The sequence below is a fragment of the Phyllostomus discolor genome, chromosome 4 (genome assembly GCF_004126475.2).
Source record: "Phyllostomus discolor isolate MPI-MPIP mPhyDis1 chromosome 4, mPhyDis1.pri.v3, whole genome shotgun sequence".
Lineage (NCBI taxonomy): Eukaryota > Metazoa > Chordata > Mammalia > Chiroptera > Phyllostomidae > Phyllostomus > Phyllostomus discolor.
In genome coordinates this window covers 4554238-4563184 of record NC_040906.2, presented here as the reverse complement: position 1 = coordinate 4563184, position 8947 = coordinate 4554238, and the positions used below count along the sequence as shown (strand labels likewise).

The 8947-nt window shown below is 62.2% G+C and overlaps 1 long non-coding RNA gene across 1 annotated transcript in view; it reads right to left on the bottom strand.

Moving 5' to 3' along the window:
* Positions 1 to 4739: 4739 nt before the first annotated feature.
* LOC118499966 overlaps positions 4740 to 8947 on the bottom strand; it is a 29902-nt gene continuing 25694 nt past the window's right edge. The window contains exon 4 of the long non-coding RNA XR_004902485.1: positions 4740 to 4751. This is a non-coding gene — a long non-coding RNA (uncharacterized LOC118499966). The remainder of the gene's footprint in view (positions 4752 to 8947) is intronic.

Here is an 8947-nt window from a genome sequence, read left to right as displayed (position 1 = left end):
AGAGGGGACACCCAGACAGACCAAGGGACAGCGTATCCCCCTGTCACCAGGCTCAGCCTCCCCTGGCACCCTCAGAGGTGTGCTGCGGGCTGGCTCAGACGGCAGGCCTTTGCCGGAAGGGGTTCCAGCCCTGGCCCCGCCCCTTCTGGGGTGTGATCCCCAGCGGGTCCTCACTGGGCCTCCTCTGTCCCGTCCGCAAAGTGGGGTGATCATGGTCCCTGCTGCATGATGCCTCTTGAGGGACCCCGGGGTCCGTGTCCCTGTGGGGTGTCTACACAAGCCTGGCCCGTGCTAACAACGGCTCAGGAGCTTCCCAAATTAGTCGTCCCACCTCCTCCAGGCCCCCCCGCCATGGGCTGGAAGCAAGGGGACCTAGAGCACATCCCTGCTCTAGGGGTCTGCAAGTCTCCCCAGTGGTTCACGCCCAGGTGTGGAGCCCCCCCCACCACTCACCTGGGTAAGCCATCAGCCTCTCCGAGCCTCCGCTTCCCCATCTGCAAGGCGGACACACCGTGAGGCTCGGTGGGGCTGGTGCGTATAACCACTGAGCAGAGCCTGTTCCGATGCCCCAGCCCTCTGTCCTGAGGACCGACCTCTCCCCCCAGGCACGTGCGTGTGTGTGTGTGTGTGTGTGTATGTGCACGTGCGTGTACAGGTGGCAGGACACAGGGCAGGTCTGGGGGTCCCCAGAGCACACATGCACAGATGGGAGGGGGAGCCCAGGCCCAGAGCCTCTTGTGCAGGGGAGCAGAGGTCATGAACCCAGTTACCCCGACCCTGGGCACCCCTCTCTCCAGCACCCCCTTGGCCTGTGGCCCTGGCCTCTGGTCCCACTCAGGTTCTTGGATGCCGTGCTCCAATGCCCTGCTTTGTTTAACTCACCACTGTTGCCGCCCTGAAATTCTTCCTAATTGTCGAGCCAGGGGCCCTGCAAATTATGCAGCCGGTCCTCCACCTTTCTCAGTGGGGGCTACACAGGTGCCAAAGCCAAGGGGGGCTGTGGCTTGAACGGGGGGGGGGGATCAGAAAAGGAAGGGGCAGCCTTGGGGAAGAGGGGGCAGGGTGGAACCATCACGGGAGGGGCAGAGAAGGCTCACTCCCAGGACCCCAGGAGAACAGAGGGCAGGAGCTGTGCCCCTCCGCTGGGGAACAGGGCCTGGCGCCCTCTGGGCCGCGCTTCCGAAAGACACCCCCACAGCCCATTGTCTGGGGGGTCACTCGGAGGAGCCACGATCACTGACATCTTCCATCTACGGCCCTAAGATCTCCCTCTGAATCGCCCAGGTTCAAATCCCTCGTCCCGGCTGTGCGACCCTATGTTTTACTAGACTTAGTCCCCCACGCCTCCGTGGGGTGCTGGGACTTGGCCCACGGCTTCCCGGTCCTACAGGGCCTGCAGGTCTCACGGAGCGCCACCAGGAGGCGCCCCACGCCTGTTCTGCCCTCCTGGCCCAGGGCTGCCAGGCCTGATCGTTGGGGAGGAGGAGTCTCCTCTGGGTCCTAGTGGGAAGGTGGGCGGGGCTGCCCCTTCCCCCCAACGAGCACGCGCAGCGCAAGGCCGCGCACCTTTCAGTCCCTTGATCCGTCGCGGCGGGCCTCCCACCAGACCATCTCCACAGTGCTGGTCCAGCTGCGTCCCGGTCCTCGGCTCGGCCACTCCTCCAGGCCCCACCCGCGGAGCCCTCGGCCTTCGAGTCCGGCTGAGTCCGGGGCTGGTCGGAGGGGGCAGGTCACATCCTGCCACTCCGATCCCTGAAGGTTCGTGGATGAACTGTTCCCAAATCTGGTTTGTTTAGAGTAATTGTTTCCGGACCACCCCAGCTTCAGGGGCGCCTGGAATCTAAACTGAACCAACTCCCTCCACCCTCCCTCACCCCCAACCCCCGTGCTTTGCTCTCCAGGGAGAAAAAAAAAATCACTTAAGCATTAGTGTTTTTTTTAAAGTTTTTGGTAGAAAATACATCCTAATGATTCAAAAATAAAAAGCCTTTCTGCTACCCTGTCCCCATCCCCCTGATGCCTGTCCCCTCCTCATACTCCCAAGGCCACTTTGAATAATTTCCTGTGTCGTTTTCTAAAGAAAACAAAAATCCGTGCTCCTTCACTTTTTCCTTTCTTATGTCAATAGTAGCTTCCTGTGTGCACTGCTCTGCATCTTGTTTCCACTAAATCTGCCTGACACTTGTTTCAGAAACAAAGCCCGGGTTCCTTTTGTACAGCTGCATAGTATTCCATCCTGTGGTTGTACACAGCTCGTTGAACTCAGCCCTCTCATAATGAGCACGAAGTGGTTACCCTGTTTCTCCGGCACTAACAACGTGGCAGCGAACACCTTAGCATGCCCGTCATTTCGCCGGTGTGTCTCTGCACAGACCCGTGGGATGAAGTGTCCCGGAGGGCAGTCCTGGTCACAGAATGGGAGTGTTTGTAATTCGGGCAGGTATCCGGCAGGTGTTGCCAATGCCCTGCCTGAGGCTTAAACCCTGCGGCGCCCCCCACCCCCCAGTGGTGATGAGACTCTCAGCGGCCACGGCAGCAGAGTGTAGCGCTCAGCTTCTGGGTTTTCCCACAAATCCGACTGTAATTTGTGCTCCCAGGAGCCCCCCTTGACCTCCAGACTGGAGCACACTGCCCATGTCACCCCAGAACTAATCACACTTCATCTGTTGTGTCATTATTATTTCTGCAGCATTTGCCGCTCCAGCCTACACGCTCCATGCAGGCAGGGACTGTACCCTGGTTCCTGGCACACAGCATGGACACATCAAAGGTCGTGAATACCCCCTCGTTCGCCCGGACAGGCCCCTGGGTGCCCCACACCCTTACAGGTGCTTTGCCTGGGCGGCCCAGCCGTGCCTCCCCGCCCCCTGAGGAGGGAGGCAGTGGAGCTGCTGGCTCGTTGGACAGAGGAGGAGGCTGAGGCTCCGAGATGGGAGGTGATTTGCTCAAGGACTCACAGCTGGCCAAGAGGGACGTCCTTTCCCCTTATCCCTGTGGCTCCTCCTGAGACCCACCCGGGCTTTACTTCCCTATCTGGCTCGTGGGGACCCCCAACCGCCAGGAGCAGTGAGGCCCAGGTCAGGGGCACTGCCAGTGCAAGTTCAGTCCCCTCTGCACCACCTGCCGTGACGGGGAGCCAAGCTGGGGACTGGCCCCGAGCCCCCGGGGGCCTGGTTGGCTTGTAGGCTCAGACCCCCCTCTTCAGTGGCAATGCCAGGGCCACAGTGACCCTGGCAGCTGTGCAGTGGCCAGAGCCTCCCCCCCGAGGCCTCGCGGCTGTGCTGGCTTTGTGCCCGGCTGCCACTCTGTTCCCCAGCGACTCTTTGTGGCGGCTGCCTGCCTCCCTGTCTCCCGTTAATCACGTCTGCGCAGGATTTATTTTCTCCAGCAATTTATTTCAGCGAGTGCAATCTGGGTGTGCCCGCAGGTGGGCAGGGCGCTCTGCTGCTGCCGGAGTCACGGAGCCTGGCTTCCCTGCCAGGCTGACAGGCACCGCTTGCCTGCGCCCCCCACGACAGAAACCAGGCCTGGCGGGGCCCTGGGGTGGGACGCCAGGGGGCCCAGGCATTGGCCCCGTTCCCGCGTCCCCATGACCTCAGGGTCCCCAGCAGCCTGGAAGGCCCAGTTTGTCCCACTTTCTCCTGGAGGCTTTGCTGCCCCTCCCAAGGCTAGCTGACTAAGGGAGGACAGGGGCGTCCTCAGCTGGCAGCAGGCACTCAGAGGCCTTTTCTAAAGACCAGGTGATGTGGCTCTTTCCAGTTATCTGGTCTGGGGAAGGAGGGGTGCTCCCTCCTGCACCCCCTCCTGCCCGACACTGCTGGGCAGCCCAGCCCTCACCCCCACGGCAGCCACAGAGGGAAACCGTCAATTAATTCCAACTCCGCCACCCACACCACCAAGCCCACCACATGCATCCTCCTCCCCAGGGTTCCCTTGGGTCCCTTTGTCACCCTGGGCCCCTCTCTCGGGGCTGGGATACAGCCCAGGGGCAGGCACTGGAGCAGGGAGCTGCTGGGCCGAGATGTCAGGGCCTGAGTCAGTGGCCCTGGTCATCTGTCCACTTCTAGGCCTCGGAAGCAGGAAGGAAAGGGCTGTGGGCACCGGCGGGCGGGGGCTGTCCATCTGGCCCTGCCACTCACGGAGCCCTTTGCAGCCCCTCCGGTGCCTCCCACCGCGACAGCATCCCCCGGGGCCCCGGTTCTAGCCCACGGGCACCTGCTCCCTCCTGTCGAGAACCCAGCCTGTGCCCTCCCCGCCCAGCCTGGCTGCCTCTAATGCTGCAGATAATTTCTGCTGTCGCAAAGCCATTACCCTGAAAACAGGCTGTGTGTGCGCGTGTATGCAGGGGAGGGGCGGCTGCTGGCAGGCAAAGCGCCTTGTTTATGCCTCGCTCTGCGCCATGGTTGCCTCGGGGGATACAGTGGCTGCGTCCTCCACTCCTTTGCCTCTGGTACCCTCTGCCCTGGTCTTGGGCCTCTTCGGGCCCCACCGGGTGATGGGGCCTGGAGCTCGGGGCAGGGAGCGGACATGCCCAGCTGGGGGGTTGTGATGCCTCACTGAGCGATCTCTGGGATCTGTGCGCTCCTCCTTCTGCTTACTCCGTGCGTGGCAGCTGGGCTCCAAAAGGGCGGCTGAGGCACCCCCAGGTGGCCTCCCAGCCCTCCTCAGGGGTCCTGGGAGGTAAAGGCCCCTGGGGGTGCGGCTCGGAGGCTGGAGAAACTTGAGTGGCACCCATGGTCCCCGTTGCTCCTCTTCCGCCTCCACTCCACTCCATCCCCTCAGGGCCCCTGGTCTCCCACCCTCTGCTTTGTGTGACGTTTGCAGACCCCACCTCCAGCCCCAGGTGCCTTTATAGCTGTTGCCCCTCCACGCTCCTGCTCCTGCCCGGGCACAGCCATTCTCCCCCAGGGCGAGGCGAACCCGCCTCCCTTTCCAGAAGAAACTTTGACCCATGTGTTCCCGAAAACCCCGGCAGGATGCACGGTCTGGGAGCATCTGTGGACTCAGGAGGCGGGGCTGGGCAGAGGTCCGCGCCGTGCTCCAGCCACAGGCAGAACCGCTTTCCGCCTCCGCTCCGCCGGGTTCTAGTAACGGGGTCTCGGCCGTCACTCGGCTTCTCTGAGCCTCAGTGGCCTCGTCCGTAAAGTCAGTCCGATAACACCTGTCTCCAGTGATTACCATAAAGGTTTATAATACACGGGATTGTAATGCCTGGAGCCACGCACAATTGCCTGTAGTTAACCAGTTTTTGACATTAATATTCATCGGGTGAAATATCCCGTCAACAGGCTTTGTGCCGTTGATGTGGTTTCTCGTCGAGGCCCCGCACGCTTCTCCCGTACCCCCCAGGCTTTGCATTTGTGCAAGTGCTACCTGCTGGCTTTAAACAATGCGAGCCACGTGGGAAGGCACAAAGAAGCCGGTAAAAAGTGAAACAAAATAACGGCAAATCTCCCCGTGGGAAATCGCCACGATTAATGAATAACCAGCACGCCCAGAAATCTCTTTTGCATCGATGCGGCTAGAGGCTTAGCGAGATAAACGGATGGCGAGATTGCTCTGAGAAGGGATCTGATTGAATATCTTAACTGTCATTTATTAAACCTGATTTCATTTTAACCGAAGGAAATCGAGGGAAGGAACACCAGCGGAAACCACAGCCCCAGTGGCGTGTGTCTCTCCATCAGGACGACACTGTTTTCTGGAAAGATCGTTTCATGCTCACAGAAAGGCCTGAAAGCGATGAGAATGACAAACATTGCTGGGGGAGAACCCGGCCTGTAGGAGGAGGAGGCGTGGGAATATTACAGTAAAACACGGCTGACAGCGGGATGAGAAGGGGAAGGGAGACCGAGGGAGAGGGTCCCAGGATGGAAAGACGAAGACACACACACCGGGAGGGGTGCAGGCCGGCCGAGTCGCCACGTGGTCGGCCTTCTCTCAGGCGCAAGGTGGAACAGCGGCATCCCACTGTGGTGCGTGTCCGACGCAAAAGGATCCTGCCTGGACGGGCCCTCCTCTCCTCAAGGGTTCCGTCGTGCGTAAACAGGAAGAAAGACAGAGCTTCCTGCGTGTCGTAAATAGTGTAAATACCAACATATATTCGTACAAAGCTGTTTCAGTGCCCTTCGGAGTCATGTTGATGGAGAAAATGTCCGTTTCCTACGGCTCAGCCTAAGGAATGAAACACCCAGCCCGGGGCCGGCCCGCGTGGGTGCTCACCCCGGCAGCGAGCCTCCCTTCCACTGGCCTTTGCCCATCCTCTGGGGGGGGGGGGGGGGCGGCTGGGAGGTCGGGGTGGTTTGGGATGAAGGGGGCACAAACACAGCCATGACTTGGAGGGTCCTGAGGAAGGAGAAGAGGATGGTCCTTGCCCCGGGGGACAAGCATAGAGACCTGGAAGGCAGTTCCTGTCTCCAGCTGGCAAGGGCCTGGGCGTGCCCTCCCCGTTTCCAGAGGCTCAGGGTGTCCCCCCATCTTCCTCAAATCCCGGGGAGTGCCCCGTGCTGGCAGGGAGGCTGCAGGCCGGCTCACCCACGGGTGCCTCCTGGCCTGAGTGTGCTGGGCGGCGAAAAGGTCCGAGGTTCTTTCCCTCCCTCCTCTCAAAGTGGGAGGTTGCGGCTGAGACTGGCCTCCACCTGCCGGAGGGATGGAGGTGCAGCTGCTGTGGCCTCGGGGGACCGGGGCGGAAAGGTCAGCCGACGGCAGGCAAGGCCAGCTCCCCTCCCAGGCAGGAGCCTGCAGCCCGGAGGGGAGCTGGAGAGTCCAGAGGCTGCCGATGTCACAACCGGTCCCTGGAGCCCCTTCTGCCTCCCTCTGGCACCCTGACAGCCATCCCCACGCCCGGAAAACTGGGGAGGCAAAGGGGAAAGGACAGCAGAGGAGCGGAGGCCCCGGCTCTGCCGCCTGAGGCTGGGGGCCGCCTTCCGAGGAAGGTGCTGGCACCTAACACCCCCACCCCGGCCCCCACCCCCCAGGGCTGCCTCTCCCCGGGGCCGCTGCAGGCAGGTCGAGGGTGACGGCAGGAGGCAGGGATTCATTCTGCCCTGGGGCGGGAAGGCCACTGCTCCCAGGGCTGATCTCTGCTGTCTTCGTTTGTTCGGCAAATACGGTGTCGGGCTCTGTCCTAGGTGCTGGGGACGCACAGGGAGGGGGCAGAAAGCCCTGCTCCCCACTACAGCTGGCAGACGACGCGTGACCAGGCTCACACTGCCGAGGGCTCTTGCCCCCTTTCTGGGGGACTCTGCACGCGTGGGGATGTAGATTTAAGACGAGGTGGTTTTCCCAGGCACTGCCCCCACCGGCTGGGCGAGGCTCCCTTCCCACCGGAAGGGGCAGCTTCCTTGCCACTACGCGGTCAGGTCTGAGCCTTCCCCACCCGCCAGGTCGGAACCTCCTCCTGACCACTGTCCACTGGAACCCCGGTCTCTTGCTGGCTGCAAAGCTCTCTTCCTTCCCTGGGTCCAGCCTGAGTTTAAGAAGCGGCAGTGGTGGGCAGGGCCTGGGGGGAGGGTCCCCCCTAACCCTCCATTCTTCGGTAGGGAGAGAGGGAAGGGCACCTGCCCCAGGCTTGCTGGGGCCCCGTCCCTGCCCCAGCTCCTCTCCTGTGTCCAGAAGAGACGCCAGGGGGCCAACCGGCCCCCCAGGAAAGGCCCCTCTGGGCCAGTGTTCAGGGCGCAGGGCCCTACATGCTCCACCGGGCCCTACACTCCGTTTAGTGTGCTCTGCTGCCACTGTCTCTAAGTCCGTAATTGTCAAACACGGGGCCCTGCATGTTCGTTTGCACTGGGAACCCCGAAAGTCATGTGGCCCGTCCTGCTGGCCAGGCTGGTGCAAGGCGTTCCCCCCACCTTCTCTGCTTTCTGGGTCCCCCGCCCGGACAGCTCTGTCATGAGGCCACAGGTGACCGTGCTCCGGACACTTGCCCACCCCTCTGTGGGTGCTTCAGAGACAGGCACCGACGCCCCCCGGCGAGGATTTGGAGGTTCTAGATAAAAAGTTACACCCTATCCAGGTACCTCTCCATCTGGGAGAGATTCTCGGGCGCGTACAGGACTTTCTGACTTCACGGGGTTCGCTCGCAGGAGCCCGCGCCCAGGCAGTGTCCCGTGGGGCTCCCGAATCAGAGGCGCATCCTGGCTGTGCGAAGTGTGGTGTCTCCTGCCCGGGGAGGGGACCGTGTGTGACCTGTGCTGAGGCAGCCTGAGCCTGGGCTGTCCGGGGGACAGAGCGCTGGTCTGTGGCGTGTGCCGGCTTCCATGCTGTCAACTCGTGGCTGAGTTCAAGCCACCGACATGATGTCACTGGACACAGACTCGCGAAGAGACGCCCGTGATTGTTGCTCAGTAGGAGCTGACTCCAGCGGGCCACGGGAGGAGGCGCAACCTCCAGTGGAGTTCTGGGGCGGGGGTGGTGGGCATCTCTTTGTGGCCGCTGCCCAGAGAGCTGGGGGACCAAAACGATGCGTATCTCAGCGACCTCAGGGGAAGGGAATTTCGGGGGCAGGGGGGTGGAGAAGAGGCCAGGCCCATTCTCCACTGCTTCCCGGAGGCGTGGAGGGGAGAGGCTGCAGAAGCCGCTGGATGTGGCTGACCCATCTGTGCCTCTCGCCGGCCACCTCTGCAGGCTGGGGCTCTGCCTTACAGAGCGGGGCAGGCTCCCACTCGAGGCGCCCCCACCTGTGCAGCAGGAACAAGGGCTGGAGAGGAGGGGGTGGTGTGTCACCCCTCGAGGAGACACTGGGACGGAACCCACTCTGGGAGAAGGCCAGGCCCGCCACAGCTGCCCTGGAGTCACCAGCGTGGACGGGGTGAAGGATCCTTTTCCTGGCCCCACGACATTTTGGGGGGCAGAAGAGCACCCCCTCTCTGTCCCCAGGTGGCACTCGGTCCCAGGAGAGCTGTCCCATATGTGGCCCTTCCCGTGAGACTCCAGAGGACTCCCTCCG